General features: G+C 46.4%; 2 long non-coding RNA genes across 4 annotated transcripts in view; one reads left to right on the top strand and one right to left on the bottom strand.

Annotated features, from left to right (window-relative positions):
- Window positions 1-557: 557 nt before the first annotated feature.
- Window positions 558-15,631, top strand: LOC118350003 (uncharacterized). Of its 2 annotated transcripts, XR_004802927.2 has the most exons (3): window positions 558-1,157; window positions 2,586-2,743; window positions 14,544-15,631. It is a non-coding gene; the product is annotated as an uncharacterized LOC118350003 (long non-coding RNA). The 2 variants fall into 2 exon arrangements; XR_007413510.1 differs by lacking the exon at window positions 14,544-15,631 and having other exon boundaries at window positions 2,586-6,753.
- Window positions 1,115-19,084, bottom strand: part of LOC118350002 (uncharacterized) — a 32,351-nt gene continuing 14,381 nt past the window's right edge. The window contains exons 2-5 of one of the 2 annotated variants that reach the window (XR_004802925.2): window positions 10,208-10,350; window positions 5,326-5,502; window positions 4,268-4,409; window positions 1,115-2,250 (exon numbers count right to left, since the gene is read on the bottom strand). This is a non-coding gene — a long non-coding RNA (uncharacterized LOC118350002). The remainder of the gene's footprint in view (window positions 2,251-4,267; window positions 4,410-5,325; window positions 5,503-10,207; window positions 10,351-19,084) is intronic. The other variant, XR_004802924.2, reaches the window with a different exon arrangement.

Below are 19,084 nucleotides of genomic sequence, written 5' to 3'. Positions count from 1 at the left end.
GGGGGTGGTGTCCCAGCGGGGGCCGCGGGTCCCGGGGGGGGGGTCCCGGGGGGGGGTGTCCCAGCGGGGGGAGGGTGTCCCAGCGGGGCCCGGGGGGGGGGGACGGGGGTGGTGTCCCAGCGGGGGGCGGGCGTCCCAGCGGGGGCCCGGGGGGGAGAGGGGGGGAGACGGGGGTGGTGTCCCAGCGGGGGCCGCGGGGCCCGGGGGGTGGGGTGTCCCGGGGGGGAGGTCCCAGCGGGGGGAGGGCGTCCCAGCGGGGCCGGGGGGGGGGGGGAACGGGGGTGGTGTCCCAGCGGGGGGAGGGCGTCCCAGCGGGGCCCGGGGGGGGGACGGGGGTGGTGTCCCAGCGGGGGCCCGGGGGGGGTGTCCCGGGGGGGTCCCAGCGGGGGGAGGGCGTCCCAGCGGGGCCCGGGGGGACGGGGGGTGTCCTAGCCGGGGCCGCGGGGCCTAGAGGCGGGGGTGGGGGGAGCCCAGTGGAAGGTGGTGGCCGAGTGCGGTCTGAGACAGCTGGGGTGGGGGGGAGGTGGGGGGAGGTTGGGGGAGGGCGTCCCAGCGGGTCCACGGCTCCGAGGTGGCGAGGAGGGTGTCCCAGGGGGATCTACGAGGCAGGGGCAGGCGTCTGAAGTGGCCGAGTGGGAGGGAGCAGGAGGCGCCCGAAGTAGGGAGGGCAGCTGGCCCGGAGTCGAGGTGGCCACGGGGAGGGGCGCAGAGCCGGGTCGGTGGGGGCCGGAGCTGGCGACCGAGCCGGCTACGAGTGGGGGTGGCCGAGTGGGGGTGGCCGGGCGCCTCTGAGGGAGGAGAGCTGGGGTTGAGCTTTTGCTGTCGGCCAAATTCGAGTCCCCCTCCTTTTGATCTATTGAGAGCGAGAAGATGGGGGGGCGGCGCCCAAGAGCCCTGCCCCTGGGAGTGGGGTAAGGAGGTGGGAGCCGGACCACCCCCACATCTTTCCTCCTGGGACTTGGGGAAATCCCACCCCACCCCCAAGCTGGCCGGAGTTGGGCCCTGACTCTTTCCTGGGGTTTGAAGGCGGAGGCAGACCGAGCTGTCGAGAACTCAGTTGGCTCCGGGAGGCCTGTTGAGGGAGAGTCAGCAAAGATTCTCTGGCTGCGGAAAATCTATTCAAGGAAACACATTTATTGAGCATCCCCCTTAGCCCGGTCAGTCCACTGTCAATGCTGTTTACTTTTTTTTCTGAAGCTCTTTCAGCCCCACTTTCTCTTTAGGGGCCTTGCAGTCTGGCCCCAGCCCCTCCGGAAGGTCGGTGCTGTGTGCTGGGAGACCTGCGGGGTCACAGGGAGAGGGACGCGCAGTGGGGTGTCACCCCTACTAGGGCAGAAGGAAATAGATCGCCATGCTCTGCATTTAGCAACTTAAATATGTTCTATGTTCTTCAAACCTCACAAAAACCTTGGAAGGCAGGATTATTTTACCCATTTTACTGGAAGGAACATGAGCCCCCACCCCAACTAATTGGCTCCAGGTCACACAGCTATGACTTGAACCACGATTGGAGTGGGCAGGAAAGGAGAGAGGGCAGGGAAGCTGAGCAGCTGCACACTCCCACTAAGGCTAGTTGGTGCCGCACAGGGATTCCAGTGCTTCCCCCTGAACCTAATGTGCGGTGCCTGGCAGTGTGTGCCTGACAGTGGGCTGCAGGAACGCTCCTTCTTCTGCCAATTCTGTTTTTAAAATAACTCCTTGTCCTTAAGGCCCAGTTCAAACACCTCTTCTGTCATGATGCCTTCCCTATATTACCACCTCTCATGACACTTAGAGACAGCAGATGGTTGCAGTAAGGGGCATCCTATATGTTAGTTCAATATAACAAACCTTTGTGAAGGGTCCACTGAGGGCCAGACAGATGTCTATGAAGTACTAGCCTCCTCCTCTAAGGACAAGAAGCAACCATCACTTAAATTTCTCTTTGTATCTCACCATATAAGGTGCTTTTAAAAATCTCTAGTGAACCAATAAACACGTGGGGTCTGCCTTCGGGGGTCTGTGTTACATTTAGAGGAATGTGCAGAAACCATGTTGAGGGCCAAATTATGTACTTGAGAAAATAAATGCAAAGGGAGCTTGGCAAGCACATCACAGGGCTGTAGTGCATGGGGAAATCTGGGGCATGAAGGTCTGAGCAACGTCTTGAAGAATGGGTTTGCACAGGAGGAGAGCAGGGAGGATATTTCTGTGGCAGAAATAGGGTGAGCCCAGGACTCCAGTCTGACAAGAAGTAGTACATGTCACGACCTAGGGAAGAAAAAGATGAACTGGGTGGAATGGGTCCAGGTCACAGAAGTCGGTAGAAGCCACCAGGCAGGCAGAAGAGTCACTTTAGTGTGGGAGGCCAGAGTCAATTACAGCAGGTTCTGAACTAGAAATACAACCATCTGCCCCAGACAGAGAGGAGGATCCACTTCAGCTAAATACAAGGAGAAATATTAGGAATCTTCTAGTTCAAAAGAACACAGACCTGGGGGGGGGGGCAGGGGAGGAGATGGCAGAGACTAACTCATCAGAAGGTGCTAGAAGAGCCTTGTTTAAAAACTGTCTGGCCGAGTTCAGCTTGTGTCATCCTCCTGCAGGCAGTCATCTGTCAAGGCAGTGATAACCTGCAATGCAGCTTTGCCCCCAACCGAGCCCCCTGACACTCCGACCTGGGAGGCAAGAGCACTGCCCTTTTAACTAAGGATTTGCCACCAACCTGTGACCTTTGAGGAGTGCACTTTCTCTGGAGTTCAAGGTCAGCTCTTCTGCATCTCTAAAGACCTTTCTTTTTCTATTAATCTATTTCCTAGAGAAAAATTGTCACCCCTGGTATCTGAAATAATTAAACCTTAACGTTTTTTTAAAGTTGATACAGACCTTAGGCCAGAAAGCATGGAAGGTTTCTCAATTTTCTGCCTCTGCTGAGCATGGGGAGAACAACAGGTGGGGGAGGGGAGTGTTGCCATATTCAGCGTTTCCCTCTTGACCCTTTCCTCTGGGAGGTTGTGAAGTCTAATGGTTAAGACCCAGCCTCCAAAATAGACCTCTGTGGGTTCAAATTTAGCTTCCAGTGATGGACTGGAGAGTGTGACCTCTCTGAACCTCTGTGTCTTCATCTGTGAGAGGTGGGTGATAAGAACTACCTCACCTAGAGACAGTGCAGGATACAGGGCACAGAGCAGGGCTCAATGAATAGCGGGCAGCTAATATAACTTGCCAAGTCTCCGAGCAAAAGCAGAGCGGCACAGAGCTTCTATGTCTAGATTTCAACCATTTTCTTTCATCATTGTTTCTTGGCACTCCCGGCACCATATGTGGCTTAGAGACCACAGGCTCTGATGTGTTTTACCTGAGAAAGCGGGCAGTGTTTCCTCTGAAGCGTGGTTCCACTGTGGAGTTTGACTACCCCAAGGGGGCTTGGGTGCCTGGTCTAGGAGGTACATCCTCTAGGCCAGGAAGGCAGCAGTGGTGCTGGGGGATTTCCATTCCTCTAGCCCATCATCTCAGTCAGCACTGCATGCATGGGCAGGAGGTTTCCCTGCTTTTCCCCCTGATTTTTTTCACCTCTATCCCTTGTCCTCCTCTTCCCCCCCTCAAGTGTATTAGATGGTCAGGAAATGTGGGTGGAAAAGAGGAAGAGCTGGAGACATCTCTTCCTCTCCCTCAGCTTGTGTGAAGACACTTCTTAACATGCTCAGTCTGTGCAGAACATAAATTATAAGAAAGAGATTTGTAGGCCTGCAGCCCTTCTGGGTTTCTGTATTTCTGTTGGAGTGCCTAAGAAAGCCCCTATTACTTACTATTGATTGCTTCTCAGTGCCAGGTTGACCCCCTCAGAGGCCAAGACATGGTCCCAAATGCCCAGCAAACAGGGTGTATGTTAGAAGTGGGGGCCTTCTTTGTATTTGGCTCTGGAGTGCTGGGGCACAGTCTCAGTGGTTCCCTCCCCCGGGACCTCCCCAACTCCAAATACTGCCTCTCTGTGCAGTAGGGGATTCCTTTCTCAGAGCTCACAGCACCATATGTGGCTTATAAACCACGAGCTTCCCCTCACTCAGCCCCAGTTTTTATGGAACATAGCCAAGGTACTTCCCTTGCAGAAGCAATGTGAACATTCAAGTGATTTTCTCCTCCACCGCTGCTCCTCTTGGTCTGCCCATTCCAACAGTAACATCCATCCAGTTGTTCAGGAAGCCTCCTAGACTCTGTGTTTTCTCTTACCCATCCCCAACCCACCCCCACGACCAATGCACGTATTAGCAAACCCTGTGGGCTTTACCTGCAAAATCTATCCAGTACTTCCCATTTCTAGCCATCTGCACCACTGCCACCGCTCCAAGTCACTGCCAGCTCACACTGGCCTCCCTGCTAAGTGACTTGCTCCCTGTGGTCTGTCTTCAATCCAAAAGCCAGAGCAGTCCCTAAAAAGTTAAGGCACGTCATGTCACACTTCTCTCTAAAACCCCCCAGTGACTTTTCAAGTCAGATGGAGTCAAAGGCAAAGTTTTTACAATGATCTCCACAGGCCCCATGATATGGCCTGCTGCTGCCTCTCTGATGCTAGCCCCTCTTACCCCCTAGATCACTGACATGCAGCCACACCAACCTCCTTATTGCTCCTCAATACATCAGGTATGTCCCACCTCTGGCCTTTCGTAATTTCTGTGTTCGATGAACTTCACCCCCAGGTCCTCCACATCCTCATTTCAATTGTCACCTTTAGGTGAGCTCATCCTTGACCATCTCATAGAAGATAACAACTGCACAAGCCGAGACACTGTCTCTTCTGCTTCATTTTTCTCTAACAAACTATGTATTTGCTTATTTAATTATTATTATCTGTCTCTTCTCATTAGTAAGTTGCATGCCTGGAAACTTTATTTAGCTCACTCTTGTATTCCCTAGCACCTAGAACATCATGTCTGGCACATAGTAGGAGCTCAGTAAATGTTATGAATTTCACATGAATGAAATCCCTCTACATAGGGCCTTCCCTCTCATAAGAAGACCACAAGGTGGGGGGCAGGAGGGCAGTGAGGGTAGGACCCTCAGTGAAGAATGACCTAGAATTTCAGTATCATCATCATGATACTGGGAATGATGGCGATGATGATGGGGATGGGGATGACCAAGAGGATGATTACTTCCATCCTCAATGAGCTTTTAATGGAGGCACCACAGTAGTACTGATCCAGTTTATAGGCAAGAGTAGACAACTTGTACAAGATGATACAACTTGAGAATGGTAGGAGTCAAGACTAGAATCTAGGGAGTTAGGATCTGAGTGCTCACACTCCCAATTAGCACATGAGTGTATAGACAGGTAAGAAAACAAACCTAGTCTGATGGGATAATTTATCCAAGGCCTTCTGATAAAATCTAGAGGTTTAATGAGCATCATGAGTCTCAAACAGGAAGGACAGGGCTATCTCTCACCCTGACACTGGCAATTCACCTCTACAACTGCTCCCTCTCATCATGCTTCTGGTGGACACGTTTCACTCCTTGGGTGTGCTATAGGAAAATTTAAAAATAGAAGAAATGTATATATTTTAAAAATTTTCACAATCTGACCCCTGCTTCTCTCCCTAGCTTCATTTCTCCCTCAAATCCCTTCCTACTCAGTGTAGCCTTCCTTCAGTTGCCCTAATTTGCCATATTCTCTAAGTAATTCAGCTTCCTTGACCCTTTTCATGCCCCCACCCCAACCTGGATAAGATGTCCCTCCCTGGTGCTGTCGCAACCCCCACGATCATAGCATCTACCAGGGTGTATTGTGATTGCCTGTTCATGTACTGTCATCTACACTAGACCTTTGCGGCTAAAGACTGATCGACTCCTTTTCTTATCCCTAGTGCTAGGCAGTTTGCCCAGATTGTGGGAGGCACTCAAAACATGATGGATGGATGGATGGATGGATGGATGGATGGATGGATGGATGGATAATTACGTGGATACAACAGTATGTGACATACAATACTCTTTGATTTTCAGCATCCCTCACTGTCAGAGTACGCACTCTTTAGGTGATAGATTATTAGGAAAGTCTCAAAGTTTTGAACGTTTAGTAGAAGTGGGTAAAATGTGGAAATGCAATGTTTTATGATAGGTTCAGATAGCATGTAACAAACGTGTTGCTAATTTAACCAAATAAACACAAGAGGTGCATGGTTTAGTGAATGGGATAGAGAAGTTGCTGTAAAAATCCTGCTCCACCAAGAGCATTTTCACTCCTGCCCCAGCTCTGCTCAAGAAATCGCCCACACCTCTTTATCACAGTCAGAGCACAATGACCAGGTGTGTGTGTGTGTGTGTGTGTGTGATGAGGGTGTGGGAATACACCCCCCCTGCCCCACAGCCACCTGCAAGCCTTTGCTCTTTGTTCATTCAAGCTCTTCTCCCCAGCCCCAGCAGCCTCCTTCCAGAAAAATCTAGTCCCTGACCACCTGTGCCCTCACCTCTTCAGTCCCTCCATCATTTGAGTGCCTCTTCAGAATGAGAGTGGTAAGGATACGGACTGGATTTGGTCCTATCTGGAAGACTTACTAGGCTGTGTGGTTCTGGAAAGATATCTAACTTCTTGGGGATCCTTGGGTGGCTTAGTGGTTTAGCACCACCTTTGGCCCAGGGCGTAATCCTGGAGTCCCGGGATCGAGTCCCACATCGGGCTCCCTGCATGGAGCCTGCTTCTCCCTCGCCTGTGTCTCTGCCTCTCTCTCTTTCTGTGTCTCTCATGAATAAATAAATAAAATCTTTTAAAATATATATCTAACTTCTCTGGTCCTCAGTTTCTTCATTTATAGAGGAATATGGATAGATACTTTGCAGGATTCATGGGAGATAACAAATACAAAAGAGACCAGGATAACTGTAAGCTTCATATACATAATTACCATTAATGTGTGCCAACTAAATAAAGCCAGCCCCTCTATAGTTCAGAGCCTTGCTGGATATTTTCAGCACTAGAAAAAACTAAAATAGCATCCATAAACTTTGTCTTACAGTACCACCAATGGCCTAGAACTGTGGTAAGATTTCAGTGAAAGAAGTATCAGTAAAGCACCCAGCATGCTCTGTTTCAGCAGAAGGGAGATCATTATGTAATTAGGGTAATATCCACGGATCTCTAGAGGGCAAAACCGCCAGGCCACGGATCTCTAGAGGGCAAAACCTCTTGGGCTTCATTTCACCGCGCTCACCGTGCTATCCTTAGAGCTTATTGTTGCATGGGCAACTGACCCAGAAAGTATGATTTTCACTTGATTCACACATTGAACAAATCTGAGCGTCTGACCTAGGCAAGGGGGCTACAGCAATGAACAAGCAGTTCAAAATCCCTGTCTTGTGGAGCTCTCATACCAGCAAGGGACACCAGGCTATAGCACGTCAGTATGTTAGACTGTGCTAAGGGAAAGGAAGGCTTTGGGATTGGGATTGCTATTTTAGCTTAGATGGTCAAGGAGACCTCACTGAGAGGGTGACATTGGAGTAAAGACCTCAAGGAGGTATGGGAGCTTGCCATGCAAATATCTGGAAAAAGAGCCTTCCAGGTAGAAAAAAGAATGAATGCAAAGGCCCTGAGGTGCATCTGAGGAGCAGAGGGAAGGCCAGTGTAGCTGAGACGAGTGAGTAGTTCACCAAGTGTTTATGGAGCTCCTACTACATAGGGAATAAACAAATGAGCACAATGCCTGGCACACAGTCAGCGCTCAGCACATGCTACTGTTTTCCTCATTGTCATTACCACTGTTATCTCTGCATTCTCCCACCACCACCACCTCCACCAGTATCCAGCCCAAGATCCCGTGCCTAGTAAGAGCTCAGTAACTGCCTGGTGAACTGAATCTCGCTGACCTGTGTAGGCTGGGTCCCTAACCATTAACATCTGGTTATCTCTCGATGTTTAACTGCACTGGAGACTTACTGTTTCCTTGCATTGGCCTTTCGCTCTGAAAATCTTAGGTCCCAAAATGATACCAGAATTGTATGTAAATGCAGTACTATATTGCTCTGATTGAATTCCCCTCAACCTTCAAAAATGTAAAGAGGGGAGTCCAGCAGTTCAGATCCTGTGAATTCTGATCAGTCCTAGGCACCTTCATTTCATAGGGACCCCCAGAGGGGAGCAGCATGTGCTGGGCTTATCAGCTTTGGGCTGTTACCTGGGACCCAGCAGGCAGAACTAGGGTCCTGCTGTTTACAACCCAGCTCAGCCTGGGACAAGATTTCCCCTAGAAAGGGGTGGATGAGAGTGAGGCCACTAGGTGCTCATCAGGAAGCTTTCAAACACAGTGATTATCACAGTAATTCAGGAGATCTGTCCAGCCTGTGGAAGAGATTGAGTCAGTAAGAAACTAATGAACTCCTCTCTGAACCTCTGTCTGCCAGGAGATATTAAGTCTCTTAGGCAGATCTTTAATGACTTAAGGCCCTCTTGCTCCAATAAGCCTAGGTCCTGTTGTTCTTCAAATGTAAGAAATAGCACCCTTCTTTTGACCTATTTGTCAGAAGCGAAGGCAAGGACAAGCACTCAGAGAAAGCTTTCAACTCCGTTGCTCCGTGACTGTTGGCGTACTCATCTCCCACCCCGCTGCTCAAGCCCCTCCACCATGCAGAGACTTCCAAGACCACATCTCAAAGCCTGGGCTTTTGGTGTGTGACCCGTATACCAAGCAGCAAGGCCCTTCCTCCACTGACCCAGGGTCACCTCTTGTTCCCAAACACACCCTCCCCATGGGCAGGCTGGCCTCTTTCTCTTTCTTCTCTGATACCATGCAAGTTTCTCTCTTCTAAAATAAATAAGGTGTGTCTTCTTTCCACCCACCACATCTGCTCTCCCAGAAAGAGAACACTACCTTAAGAGTAAGGAAGACATTCTCATTTTAGAGAAAAGTAAGGCATGGGCCCAGGGTGTTTTAGCCATTGTCTTAAAGTCACACAGCTTGTCCCCATCGAGAGTCCAGGTGTGAGACACATGCTTCTGATTCCAAACTCCTCTCCCTGTCCACTCATCCTGTGCCTTGGATGAGTGACCTCCAAAGAATACGGATTAGCATTCTCATTAGCATTCCTCCAAGGACTGAAGATTAGCACCCAAAAAATAAATATTTGGTGTCAACTTGTATGCAGGTCGGCACAGAAAACCAGTTTTCAATACGGTGTAGAGGCCAGTTCCAAAGTACTTGTCAAACAGAAGTGATATCAATAAATATTTGTCAAACTGCTGAATTAATACCAATGACATGAAATTAAGGCAGGTGGATCTTCTGAGAAGTAATGGCATTTTCCATTCTGGAGAAAGATTCTTTGCTCTGTAAACAGATTTGCGTGAGAATTTTCTTTCATAAAAGTGACTCTGCCTGCATGATTTTCACAATAGCTGTGCTTGGTTTACAAGCTAAGCGGCCCAGGACCTGGGATTCTCTTTGCTACTGAGCCGAAAAGGCCTAGAGTAAAGTCAGATTTTGCCTCTGCCAAGCTTATGAAGGCAAGGCCTTTGTGTTGTTCAAAGCTTCTTTCCATTTCTCTAAGAAAGGAGGGTTCCTATCCAAAAAGGTACAGCCTCTCTGAAGGTGTCTGAAACCTCTGAAACTAACAGACACTTGAACTTCTTTTCATTTCTCATCCTGACATATATTTGCATGTTTTCTCTGGAAATGTCTTGCATCTGTTCATCCCAAAGGCTATGAAGCAGGGCCAAAGGCTCATTCAAGAAGAAGAAGGGAGAAAAGACCTGATGGGTTCTTATTTGTATCTAAGAAATGAGCTGAGATTTAAAAAAAAAAAAAAAATTTATAGGGCAGCCCGGGTGGCTCAGGGGTTTAGTGCCGCCTTCAGCCCAGGGCGTGATCCTGGAGCCCCAGGATCAAGTCCCACATCAGGCTCCCTGCATGGAGCCTTCTCCCTCTGCCTGTGTCTCTGCCTCTCTCTATGTGTGTGTGTGTGTGTGTGTGTGTGTGTGATGAATAAGTAAATAAAATCTTTAAAATAAATAAATAAAAATAAATTTAAAAAATTATAAAATATAATGGTAAGGCAGGTAGGGTGAAACAGCTTCTTCATGCTATCATTGATTCAGCACTTTGAAGGCTAGTAGAAATAGGAGCCAGGTTCCAATGGTATCCAGATGGTTAGTGTAATGGGAATTATTGGTTTTGTGTGCCCAGCAACTGAACCCCCCCTTCTAACAGAACCCACAATTCTCAAACAACATGCCTACCCTGGTCAACCTTCACTGGGCTTCTTCAAACCAGCCCTGTCTGGAAGAGAAGCCCCCTTTTTTCTCTGGTTGTGAATCAGTGAAGGACAGGATTCTAGAAACTGCCAGTAGTTGTGTCTCTTGAAAACATGGAGAGAGTATATCTGTAATAGAAAAAAAAAAAAAGTTGTTTTGCAGAGAATCCTGTTGGCATTAGACTCCCTGATCCCCATCATTCCCGCGGTCATTTTCTTTTCTTTTTTCCAAGATTTTATTTATTTATTCATGAGAGACACAGAGAAAGAGAGGCAGAGACATAGGCAGAGGGAGAAGCAGGCTCCATGGAAGGAACCTGATGCGGGACTCGATCCCGGGACTCCAAGACCGTGCCCTAGGCCAAAGGCAGGCGCCAAACCACTGAGCCACCCAGAGATCCCCCTGAGGTCATTTTCTGTGTGTAGTTGATGACCTGAGCTGATTGTCTCTTCCACCCTGAGTGTACCAGACTAGGCTCCTTCTGGTTTGTGAAAACCTGTTGTGACCTTCTCAGGAACTGGGTGTTAACCAGTTGGAGCTTGAAATTAGCCCTGATAGAGATACCTACTCTATAGCCTCAGTTTCTAGCCCAAGGAAATCTGAAAACATTGCAAATCAGGGCTTTTACCCTTGCCCCCAACACCCTCTCCCCCCCAAAGAGCCAGTTGTTAAATACTTACCAGCACACCACTTTCCTTAAGGTACCTGTACTGGATTTCTGTCACTAGCAATTCAGAGAATGTTGGACAATGCAGCCAGGGTTGCTGAGACCCAAATCCTACCTGAGACTTTTATCTCCAGTTTATAAATGAAAAACCCTCCCCAGGTGGTCCCCAAGAGAGACCAAAGCCACAGGGAGTTTTATTTTTAACTGGGCTTTAGGCTATGCATGAAGCTGTTCTGCAAGGATCATAGCTGGACACTTAGGAGAGCAGCCTTTTCCACTGACCTGGATATTGGGTAAGTTATTTTGCAAGGAAAGGTGACATGGTGCATATCCATCCATGCTGGATGAGATGCAGCCACAGAGAAAGAGATCCCAAGAGAAAATATGTTTGCCTCTGAACCTAGCCAGAAGCCCCGGCAGGAGGGGGTGCAGTGTGTCGTCCCAAGCCTGCTTGCCACTGGGGAGAAAAGAGAGTAAAAAAAAATATACAGTATGCCCAGACCTCTTCCAGGCGTCCACGCTCTGGGTCAGCTTTTCTCTCAGACTACATTCAACAGATTGGCCGAAACAAGAGACACTACACCCACCTCCAGACTTCTTTCTGCCTGGTGCCTCTGCCCACTGGCAAAGATGATCCAACAATGTTCCCATGCCTCTGGTTATCCCATGCCCCATCGTAGAAAAGAGGCAAAAAAGAAGGATCCAAGGGAAGAGGCCACAGAGGAAAGCCCCTCCTCCAGGTGTCCGCAGGATTCTTTTGACAGTAAGTGGGAGGATCACAACTGTTGATACCTTAAGGCTACATGAGTGATCTTATGTCTAAGAATCATTTCTAAAGAAATAATACAAAACAGGAGCACCTGGGTGGCTCAGTGGTTGAGCATCTGCCTCAGGTTCAGGGTGTGATCCTGGGGTCCTGGGATCAAGTTCCCTATTAGGCTCCCCGCAGGGAGCCTGCTTCTCCCTCTGCCTGTGTCTCTGCCTCTCTCTCCCTCTGTGTCTCTCATGAATAAACAAATAGAATCTTTTAAAAAAATGAAATAATATAAAACAAAAGAAAGGGTTTATATACTGACTTGTATTCAGAATAGGGAGGAGGGGGAGAAAAGCCTGGGATCCACACAAATGTCTAACCATAAGAGAATGACTAAGTGAATTATAATACAACATTATAATGTATCACAGTCATCAAAAAATGTTTTGAAGGGATTATAATAAGACAGAAAAAAATCATATGTTAACTAAGTAAAAATTAAGATTTAACTTTTATATTCAGAATGGCAATCCCAGAAAGAAAAAAGGTCAAACCATGCTCTGCACCAATAAAAAACTACAAAAGTATGGTCCCAGGTTTTAACTGTGGTTTTCTGGTTTGGGTGGTGAAACTACTGAAGGCTTTTAGTTCTGCTTTTCTCTGTATTTTCCAAGCTGTGTTCAACCATCTTACATAAAAATGGATATGACTTAGTGAGTGTTGCTCAGTGTTTGTCTTACGCCAGGCCCTATCCAGAGAACTTTGCACAGATTATCTTACTTAAATCTCCCTGCGACCCCCCAAGGTGGGTACTTTCATTTACTCCAATTTACGAATGGAGAAATCAAGGCTCAGATAACTTAAGTATCTCACCCCAAGTCACACAGCAGATAGCCAGGGTTTAGAGCCTGGTCTGTTTGATGTCCACTCCACTCTCCTCAATAAGAGAAGAAAATAGGTAAATATTTTACATATAGCTATATATAAATACAGATATTAAACTTTTCTAAGCTGGAGATTCATCCCTCAAGGCCAATTCAAGGCCTACCTGTTTTGTGAGAAACTTCTGCTTCCTGTGCCTAAACTCTTAACCCTGACGTTGACTCCCACAAGGTCATAGGCTGTCCTGCACTGTTGGCGATCTTTTCGTGGCTAGCAGTTACACCCTCAGATAGATCAGAAAGCCTAAGGGAAGGAAGGGCACCTTCTCCTCACTCTGGTTCTTTTCTTCCTCACTTGCACAGTACACTTCAGCCATGATCTCTCTGCACCATAAGAGAAACCAAGCCAGGACTCCCAAATTCATGTCCTAAGGGAAGTTGGAAAGCCTTCCCCAAGATTTCCTCTTACTTTCATAAGCTTACTTTGTCATGGCTGCAGCTGCCTCCAACTCTTGGTTCCACTGACCCAGTTCATTCAGGAAACAGTCTCACTTTTCTGCCCTTGACCCAGATAGAAAATCAGCCCCTCCCTTGGTTTTTACAATGAACCCACACAACAAGGCCATCCGACCAGGTACACTTTATCAAGGATATTGGAGGGCAAAGAGAGGTTTACACCATTGAAACTCAAACAACTTCAACGTGAATATTAAATATCCCTGAGAAAACAAAACAAAACAAACCCTTTGGCTACCAGGCCCTGAGAAGCATTATTTATTGGCTGCTTTGCTCTATGACTATCTCATTTAATCCTCTCCCTCCCTCCTTCCCTGCCTCCCTAGTGCTTTCCTACCCCACCCTCAGCCTGCATCCTACTCCCAACTCTTCTCTCTGTAATGCACAGCTATCCTGTTCATTGAGGCCCCAACCTCCAGACTCAGCTCCTGACCTTTCCAGGTGCCCAGCTGGTCGATAGGACCTTTCACGGAAAACTAATCCATTCTTCTTGGACTGTTGTGTTGGTGGACAGCAAACATTTTATCTTCCTCTATTACACTTAAATATATACAATTAATTGAGAACGTGCTTTGTGCCAGATGCTGAAGATATGCAAATTTGGAAAAACACACAAGCAATAATCTTGAAGAACTTGATTAATAAGTTCCTTAAGAATACGTAGTTTACAGAACAGGTAGCTGCCAGAGCAGACCATTGGTGCTATTAACAGAGGAGGAGGCAAAGAGCCATGGGGCTCAAGGGGATAGAGCAGCCTATAAATTTGGGCCTCTTAGAGATGCAAGGCCAGACATGCAGGAGTCTCAAGTTCTGAGTTCCTTTCTCTAGCCACCATTAGTTCAGCTGGTATTCCTCTCATTTCCCTTCCAAAAGCTTCTCTTCGGCTGTGGCTGCCAAGTTTCTTTCCATTGCATTACACAATATACAGTAATTTATGACTGACACTAACTCAATAACCCTAACTTGACCATAACTCCAATGTGGAACATGCAGCCCTTTAACTCTGCACCACATGCAGGGTACCATGAGCGTCTCTAAGACCATCTGGGGGGTTGAACAACAGAGGATATTGAAGCCTCTCCAAAGCAAGTCAACATGTGCTGAATGTTCAATCAAGTCCATTTTCAACCTAAGTTTCCTGTTTCCTGTTCTCCCTCCCCCCTTTCACAACCAAATACAAACCAGAGCTCTTTCAGATTCTTTTAAAAATAAACAGGGATCGCGGGGAGGGCTGGTGATCTCTGTTATCACAAAGGATGTTGCCTCTCTTGACACTGGTTTCAACAGTTCCTTTACAAAATACTGTGACTGTGCTTTATTTTAGCCTTAGCTTGAATTCTGAGCATAGAACAACTGGTTGTCAAGATACTCAAGCTGCTTGCCATAGAAGTTCTAATTTGTGGAACACATTTTACATGCTAGTTATTGTGCTAAATATACCAGATTTAATCCTCAAAATGAACTTATGAGATAAGTGACATGTTATTTTTTTTTTAATTGAAGCTCTGAGAATTTGCCCAAGATCACCCAGCTGATAAGCAGAAGGCCTGGAGTTTGAAGCCAGGTTCATTGGAGGCTAAACTCATGGTATCTCTCAAATGCATTAGTAAGTGGAAATAAGAATCATAATGGTTTTGAGGTCTTTTCCTAATAATTTGAAACTGGAAACCAAATGTATCATCTTTTAAAGACATAATAAGGATTTGACTTTACCCTAGTATAATATACTACTATTAAGTTTAAAGTTCAAATCGTAATTATTGCTGTACTCTGGGTTGAGATGTTTTAAATTAGTTTTTTTCATAATGAAAGAGATATAGGCTCCCTGTAAAATTTAAAACTTTATGAAGTATAAAGTGAAATATAAATGTCAATAGTCCACAAAAATTTGAATAAACACTTCACCAAAAGAGATCTACAAATGGCAAATAAGTACATGAAAAATGTACATTGTTAATCATTAAAGAAATGAAAATTTAAGTCATCCATTAGAAGAGCTAAAATTTAGAAGTCTGATCATGCCAGATACTGGCAAGGATATAGACAAATGGAAATGTTCATACAGTGCTAGTGGGATATAAGATGGTACAACCAGTTTGAAAACCAACTTTGCAGGTTCTTAAAAAGTTACACCTTTCATATGATCTAAACATTCCACTCTCAAGTATTTACACAAGAGAAATGAAAGCATATGCAAACACAAAGACTGGTGCACAAATGTTCCTAGCAGTTTTATTTTGTTTTGTTTTTGGGGGAATAGCCCAAAACTATTCACAATCCAAATGTCCATCACCAGATGAATGATAAGCAAATTGTGATACATCCATACAATTGTGATGCTATTCTGCAATTAAAAGGAATCAATTATTGATATTCTTAGCAACGTGGATGAATCTCTAATTGTGCTTCAATGAAAGAAGCAAGACCAAAAATAAGACATATTACACGATTCCATTTATGTAAAATTCTGGGAAATGCAAACTTTTCATGACAGAAAGTAGATCAATGGTTGCCTGAGATAGGGGACAGGGAAGGGTGATAGGGAGGGGATGGGAGGAAACTTTTGAAGACAATGAATATATTCGTTGGGACTGTGGTGACGGCTTCATAGGGTACATGTATGCCAAAACGTGTTAAATTGTATATTTTAAATATGCGCAGCTATTGTATGTCAATTATACCTCAATAAAATGGCTAAATACACACACACACACAATCAATAGCCCCGAAATTCTCTCTCTTGAAATTACCACTAATATCAATTTTGTCATCCTCTTTCTAGACATTTGCACAGCAGGGATCATATTATGCGCTATTCTCCCATTCGCTTTTTTCACTTTTTTCACGTAGGTGCACATGAAGCCACCCCATTCCATTAAATGGCTTCTCAGTAATCCAGTATATGAATGCTTTGTGATATTTCCCAGGTCCTCTGTATGTGGATGTTTAGGTTACTTCCGGTTTTCTCTAGAGAATTTTAAAAAATCAATACAGTTATTTCCAGAGTTAGGAGCACCTGATTGAGTAGCTTCCTGCTCCTTAAAAAAATAGTCCCTTACCTGTGGTTTCTCCTGTCCCACCCTTTCTCCAACTCCTCCCCACCCCCACCCGCTCCAGCAACCAAGCTGTTCTGGCCCACTTCCTCCACCTGGTGGGCAGTGTAGGAACTGGCCAAGCTTTATTATTCCTTCAGTGTGAGTGGTTCCCTTTGACTCCAGTTGGAGCTAAATCGAATCCTCTCACTCTTCTCATGAAAACTCATCAACTAAAATTAGCCCCAAGTCCCTTATCTAAGCAAAGCGTTGCTACTCTGGCCTCCATCCAGCTTTCCAGCAGTCCCCTCCCAGCACTTTGTACTCCAGAAATACATGACCAATCTTAGTTCTACTTTCTACCATCCACATCTTTATTCTTGCTCTTTGCTCTCCCTGGAGCATCACTGTACCTTCTCCTATTCCGTGGTTGCCTGGCAAACTCCTATTCACCTTCAAAACTTAAGCATCCCCTGCCTCTCTGTAGTCTTGTCTGTTCCCTCCCACATGGAGTCAATCATTTCTTCCAACTGTGCCTGGTATATGTATCCAATACCACACCTATAACATTTGATGTAATTTCCCATTTATATGTTTGTCTCCTATACTAAACTGGCCCCCTCACTAAACCTGGTTATTGTGTCCCTCACCTCGCCCAGCACTTTTCACGGTGCGCAGAACAAGGAAAGGGAGGCTTAATAAGCAGATGCTGTAATAAAATGAACTGACTACTTCTATGGCCCAAAGGAATGGCACTAAGTGCTTCTTTTTCCCATGCATGTAGAGCCTACCAAAGTCAGGGTGCTACTGGTCAAGACACAAAGTTCAGAGTCTGAGACCAGTCAGAGGGACTACACAGTCTTTAATCTTTCCCAAATATGTTGTCAAGTGACATCTGCCACTTGGTTAAGCCTGAAGATCATTGGAACTATCTTGAACCCGGCATTCCTCCTTCAGTGCTTAGGGAACCATGGGGTATGGTTTACAGTTTGCAGCCTTGTACCTTTGGCAGCCACAGAGAAACTGTTCCAGGAAATGCAGTTTCCTGACTCTTTTCTTACCGCCCCAGGAAAGAAACTCTGGGGCCGTCATGACCCTCCTTTTGCCTCGTTTGGAACCCAAAGGAAGATATCATTCTTTTACTCATTCATTTGACAAATATTTATCAAGTGCCTCCATGGTTTCAGGCACCATTCTAGGCTTTTAGGATATGTAGTGAACAAAACAACAATCCCTGCCCTCTTGGAGGTTAATTCTAATGGAAGAAGAAAGACAATATTGACAAACATGATAAGTAAGTGTATTGCATAGTGCACTACAAGTTACATGTTGGGGGAAAAGGAAGAGAATCTCAAGCAGACCTCATACTGAGTGGGTACTGCCTATGAAGCTACTGATACCACAATACGCAAGCAAACAGAATACCTCTGGATGTCCCGTTGTGGGAGATGGGTTTTTTCACTGTGTAAGCTTGTTTGAGTGGGATTTCTCTTCCTCAAAGTGGAAAACATCCTAACTAAACTGAGGCAGGCACTCTGGCATGCCTTCCTTAAGATTAATGGTCTTCCACAACTCCTGTCTGTTCCTTAGACAAGGAGAAAGAATTACAAGGAGATGCCTGAGTCTTAGATTCCATTTGGGGATTTTCCTGAGGCTCTTTGACGGTCCCATATTCTTAATCAATTATATCTATCCCAGGTAAGCTCCTCCTTGCTGTCAGACATGGGAATTAGAGAGCTGCACCTCAAAGTACACCCCCAAGACAAGATTCAAGATTCACACCCAATTGCTATTTAGAGGCGTGCTCCATCCACAGGGACCTGGCCACCAGTGTGACCTGAGGACAGCCAATACTGTCTCCAGCCTGAATGATTGCCACAGCCCCCCAACTGGTCTCTCGGCCTCCCTCTTGCCCTACTATATTTGGTTGTCTTCCAAGCATCCCGAGTGGTTCTTTTATATTTATTTTTTTTTAAAGATTTTGTTTATTTGTAAAAGAAAGAGCTTGCAGGGGAAGGGGCAAAGAAAGAGGGAGAAAAAGACTCCCCATTGAGTGGGGAGCCAAACATGGGGCTTGATCCCAGGACCCCAGGATCATGACCTGAGCTGAAGGCAGATGTTTAACTGACTGAGCCACCCAGTTGCCCCCAGAGTGGTTCTATTAAAACATATGTCACATCCTATTACTTCTCTCCATTTGCTTCTCATCACGTACAGACCCTGTGCCATCTGGCCGGGGTTTGTTCCAACTTCACGTCCCACCCTTTACCCCTTCCCCACCAGCCACACTGGCTCCCTAGCTGTTCCTTAAGTCCACCAGTGTGTTTCCATCTAAGGCGCTTTGCACTTATATTCCCACTACCTAGAACATTCTTTCTCTAGACACCTGCAGGCTTATACCTTTATTTCCTTCAGATCTCTGCTCAAACATAACTTTAGCATTAAGGACTTGCTTGACCAAGCTACCTAAACCAGCATGCCACATGAGTCTGTCATTCTCCTTATCCTGCTTCATTTTTCATCACGGCACTTGTCATACCTGAAATTATCATGTAGATTGATTGATTGGTTGATTGATTGATTGATTTTAGGATTTACTTACTTACTTGAGAGAGAGCAAACACAAGTGCGTGGTAGGGAAGGGCAAAGGGAGAGGGAGAGAGAGAATCTCAAGCAGACCCCATGCTAAGTGGGGAGCCTGACACGGGGCTTGATCTCAGGACTCCAAGATCATGACCTGAGGTGAAACCAAGAGTCAGATGCTTAATTGACTGAGCCAATCAGGTACCCCTCCATTTATTTATTTCTGTGAGCCCTGCCTCCCCTTACTAACATGTGGGTTACTTGAGGATGAGGTCTTGGCCTACTTTGTTCACTGCTTGGCTCTCGAGATACAAACAGTGCCTGGCACATACTAGATGCTCAATTAAAATTTGCTGAATGAATTAATGGTAACTTGCTTGACTCTACCTCACTCTATGGCCAAGTAGGACACTCACACAAAGACACACA

The sequence above is a fragment of the Canis lupus genome, chromosome 10, assembly GCF_003254725.2.
Source record: "Canis lupus dingo isolate Sandy chromosome 10, ASM325472v2, whole genome shotgun sequence".
NCBI lineage: Eukaryota > Metazoa > Chordata > Mammalia > Carnivora > Canidae > Canis > Canis lupus.
This window is presented reverse-complemented; position numbering and strand designations above follow the sequence as displayed.